Source organism: Octopus sinensis, linkage group LG1 (assembly GCF_006345805.1).
Source record: "Octopus sinensis linkage group LG1, ASM634580v1, whole genome shotgun sequence".
NCBI lineage: Eukaryota > Metazoa > Mollusca > Cephalopoda > Octopoda > Octopodidae > Octopus > Octopus sinensis.
This window is the reverse complement of record NC_042997.1, coordinates 194,308,227-194,313,358: the sequence shown is the minus strand read 5'-3', so window position 1 is coordinate 194,313,358 and position 5,132 is coordinate 194,308,227. Positions and strand designations below refer to the sequence as shown.

The following is a 5,132-nucleotide window of genomic DNA, read 5'->3' as shown; positions in this document are numbered from 1 at the left end:
TTTAGGGTTAGGGTTAGGAGTGGGGGAAGGGTGTCTTTTTTTTACTTCAGAAATGTAAATAAACCCAATCTGTTTCTTAAACGAGGGACATATTCATATGGCACAGAACGTTTTCGCCTCAATAGATGGCCATTGATTGGTTGAAATTGCAGAAATTGAAGAAAAAAAAACCCAACAAATATCTTACAAACTATAGAATTTTCTCAATAAAGCCAAGAGAAAAAGATGCTTTATAAACACATTCTACCAGTATACGAAGTTTAAAATTTTTTAGTTACCTAGAAATTATTTTAAAAAACTGCCGTTCAAACCGAAAAGATCCTAGAGACTTAACCACACACCCATGCCTGCTGGGATCTTTGATCATTATTTTAATGATAATTCTAGGTCATTATCTCTAGTCAACTGTGCTGTCCTTGTCTTTAGCCATTATTCCAACTGCGGTGTTTTCTCTCTGAGAGTCAGTTCATGTATGATGCCATAATCTTCGACTATTTGATCTCACTATCTTTTCAGAATCCATGCTAATTCTTCAAAAATACCAAATCCATTGTTAATGATTCTGAAAGAGAAAAAGTAACATCCTTCCAGATTATCTGTTTTCTCTTTGATTTTGTTAATCTCCGTCCCTGTTTTTTTTTTTTTTTTTTTTTTTTTTTTTTTGTTTGTTTCAATATATTTCATCATCATTTAAGGTCCATTTTTTCCATGCTTGTGTTGACCAGACGGAATTTGCTGAGGCAGATTTTCTATGACTGGATCCTGTTCCTGTTGCCAACACCTGTTTCAAAGCATGGTAATATTCTTCTATTAGGGCGGCAAGCTGCCAGAATCGTTAGCACGTCGGGCGAAATGCTCAGCAGTATTTCATCTGCTGCTATGTTCTGAGTTCAAATTCCGCCGAGGTCGACTTTGCCTTTCATCCTTTCAGGGTTGATTAAATAAGTACCAGTTACGCACTGGGTCGATGTAATTGACTTAATACCTATGTCTGTCCTTGTTTGTCCCCTCTATGTTTAGCCCCTTGTGGGTAATAAAGAAATAGGTAATATTCTTCTATGATCAGACATGTTTTCCATTGAAGATTGAAAATGAACAGCATCACTTATGTCATGGTGATGCTAGCTTGCAATCTTCGAATGATGTCAAGATAAGGTTGTGTATATACATACGTATATATGTATGTATACACACACACGCGTGCGCACACACACACACACGTATGCACACACTTGTACACATATATTAGTTACCTCTGTGTAGTCATTTGGGTCCAGTTAGGTTCACTGAGTTAATGTCTGTATATACTTAGGCAACTGTGGTGGCTCATAGATAAAATTGGTGGGGTTGCGGCTTCAGAAAATTTTTAGCCGTTGTTTTAATGTTGTGTAAAAGGAAACAAACATATAAAAAGAAAATTTATACATAAACTTGATTGGTTCACGTTTTAGCCACTGCTGTGTAATGTGTTTAATTTGTTTACTGAACACCAGCGCAAATTCATTCGTGTTTTTCAAAAATCCCCACTAAATTACAAAATAAGGGGGAAAATATGCCCTATTTTTCAAATCCTGGCAGCAACACTGTATCTTGGTGCAGGATAATAATCTAATTCTACACTTTATTACATTCAAGAATATCAACACGTTTTTAAGCACAACACATATGGAGTCAAAAAGAAACACTACCTTTCACCAGCACACCAGGGTCGGCACTGCACGAACCACAATGATCTCTCTCCCTAGCATGTAGCTTCCTATCTTGGACATGTGAGCATGCGCATAACAGCCAAACACCACATCACTGGGACTGTGAAGTGCACAGTTCTATACAAGGATTTTTGTATTTTTTTATAAACTAGGGGATGGCTACTGACACCAAGCTTAAGGATTATATAATGTACAAGTACAAAGAAAGAATTAAAGAAAAAAGGACTCATCATATTGAATGTTATTGATAATACATAATTTACATTTGACAGATATTTGTCCTCATCTTTGTTGTTAACACAACATTTCGGCTGATACACCCTCCAGCCTTCATCAGGTGTCTTGGGGAAATTTCGAACCTGGGTTCTCTTTCCTAAGGTATTTTTCGATGTTATTATTATTCAGGTCACTGCCTGGAATCAAACTCGGAATCTTGGGGTTAGTAGCCATATGCTTGTGGTCATAGTGGTTAAGAGCACAGGCTACTAACCCCAAGATTCCGAGTTTGATTCCAGGCAGTGACCTGAATAATAATAATAGTAATAATATTGAAAAATACCTTATGAATGAGAACCCCTGTCTGAAATTTCCCTAAGACACCTAATGAAGGCTAGAGGGTATATCAGCCGAAATGTGTTAATAACAAACAAGATGAGAACAAATATCCATCAAATGTAAATAATGTACATAATTCCACATCTCTTAGATATAGAACTGTGTTATTGATAATATCAAATAGAAATAGGGCGTACTGCAGTCCACAGTGCCTATTCACGAACCGCCACTGTTAGGCAGTGATTTTATTCCCTTCTGACCACACAACACTGTCAAGCTTTCAGTTTCCATCAACCAAATCCACTTGCAAGGCTTTGGTCAGCACTAGACTAGAGTAGTAAACATTTGCCCAAGGTGCAGTGCCATGTGACTGAACCTGAGACCACCTGGCTGGGAGTAAACTTGTCAACCAAGCAACCACATTTGCATATATATATATATATATATATATATATATATATATATATATATATATATATATATATATACACACACTTAGATAAATTTAGATATGTTTCGACCAAAGATTGGTCTAGGCCATGTCTAACTTAATAGCACCACCTGATAGGATTATCTAAATCCGTTTTAAGTCAAGTTTTGTGGCATCATGGTCCATTCAAGTAGTGAGTTCTTGTTGAGTGAGTTGTATCTAGGTATGGGTCACTTATCCGGTATTCCTTGAAGAAATCTGTCCAGACTCCGTTTAAAGGTGATGGGATCCTTTTCCTCCTTGATCTCTTTCGGGACAATGTTAAACAGGGCAGTACCTGTTGAGGAAAAGAAATTCTGTTGCAGTGTACCTATATGCTGTGATCCTGAATTGGGCAGGGGACGTATGGCCCGTTGTCCCAGCCTTAGATGAACCTTGAAACTAATGTTCAGGTTGTTTGGGCAAAGTTGATGGTATATTCTCCACATCGTACAAATGATTTACAGCTCGCAGAGGCGCTGGAGATAATATATACATACACACACACACAAATTTGAAAAGGGATAATTCTTCAGTGGTTATCTCGTGTTCTATTTATGATTTTTCATGCAGGGGTCTTGTCAGTAAGGTTAGATTTCTGTAGCTCTATAAGTATGGATTTTGTTAACTGGATTTCTTTTATCCATTTTTCATGCTTGCTTGAGTGGGACTTTTTACAGATGTGGATTTTTCTTTTGTTTGAATTGGAGGAAAAGACAAAAATTCAATAGAATGCATTTACTGATAGAATTTCGTCATGTTGTACCAGAAGGTCTGAAAACAAAATAGAACGGAGGGTAACATTTTAATATTTCTTTCCAAACATTGAAAGTATATATATATTGTTCCAAACATCCAATCATGTTAACTGGATTCATTTGTTATGTGTGTTTATACAGGCATGTGTATGCATATATGTGTGTGTGTGTGTGTGTGTGTGCTCACACTAGTAAAATGCTCTAAATGGGTGTTTAAAATTAAAGAAACCTGTTATTTTGACTTATAACTATCTTTTGTAAATAGACTGTTAATATGTGGCACAATCACGCATAAATTTGTGGGATTTTAACAACCAAATAGCTGTCTTCTTTTTATTGAGTTGAGCAACAGTACAGCTGTATTTCGCAGAACATTCTAGAAATGTTTCTTTTTATCATTTTAAAATAAAATAAATTACCTAAACAACATTTTGTTTATCATTTTTATTTGTTTTATGTTTTCTTTCCTCCATGAATATTTGCAGTAGTGGAGGCACAATGGCCCAGTGGTTAGGGCAGCGGACTCGCGGTTGTAGGTCGCGGTTTCGATTCTCAGACCGGGCGTTGTGAGTGTTTATTGAGCGAAAACACCTAAAGCTCCACGAGGCTCCGGCAGGGGATGGTGGTGATCCCTGCTGTACTCTTTCACCACAACTTTCTCTCACTTTTACTTCCTGTTTCTGTTGTACCTGTATTTCAAAGGGCCGGCCTTGTCACTCTCTGTGTCACGCTGAATATCCCCGAGAACTACGTTAAGGGTACACGTGTCTGTGGAGTGCTCAGCCACTTACACGTTAATTTCACGAGCAGGCTGTTCCGTTGATTCAGATCAACCGGAACCCTCATCGTCGTAACCGACGGAGTGCTTCCATATTTGCAGTGCTTAAACAAGTACTTCCCAATATTTTAAGTATAGCAATACATTTATGTTGGTTCTGGGGAGAGTCATTTTCTTTTTGTGCCCTATTATTTAACACACTCACCGGTAAAATTTCCACTTATTTCTTATTTTCATTTTCCTAAAATTTTCGTTGCGTTTTGCAACCTTTTCAATAGTTTTAACTTAAAGCTATTGAAAAGGTTGCAAGACGCAACAAACATTTTAGGGCAATATAAAATAAGAAAAAAAGTGGGAATTTTACCAGCGAGTGTGTTAAATAATAAGACACAAAAAGAAAATGACTCTCCCCAGACACAACAGAATATGTTTCAACACACGAACTCATATAAAGAATCTTGCAAACCTAATCCAAAAACGAAGTACATTTATGGCTCACTATAAATGAGAGGCGATACGCTATGAACAGACTTTTGTTATTAATCATGGTTAAGAAATTTCTTTCCAACCACATGGCTTCAGGCCTATGCTGTATCGAAATATTGACTCGTCCCAGTACTTGACGGCATTATAATAATAATAATAATAATAATAATGAAATTATTGTATACAGTGCTCAGGTGCACCACAACTTGTCAAAAGTGCGTATAAAGTATATGCAGTAATGTACAAATGTTTAAATATTTTAAATGACCTCCGAAAAGACGAAAGACAAAATGGCCCTCGCCGAGATTTGAACTTAGTTCATAGAGGACCGTAACTAAATCCATTCCATAAAGCATTGTGTCCATCACTAACGAGTC

General features: G+C 36.9%; 1 long non-coding RNA gene across 1 annotated transcript; it reads left to right on the top strand.

Moving 5' to 3' along the window:
• Positions 1–257: 257 nt before the first annotated feature.
• LOC118765741 lies at positions 258–3,920 on the top strand. The gene is made up of 2 exons (XR_005001612.1): positions 258–625; positions 3,319–3,920. It is a non-coding gene; the product is annotated as an uncharacterized LOC118765741 (long non-coding RNA).
• Positions 3,921–5,132: the final 1,212 nt, after the last annotated feature.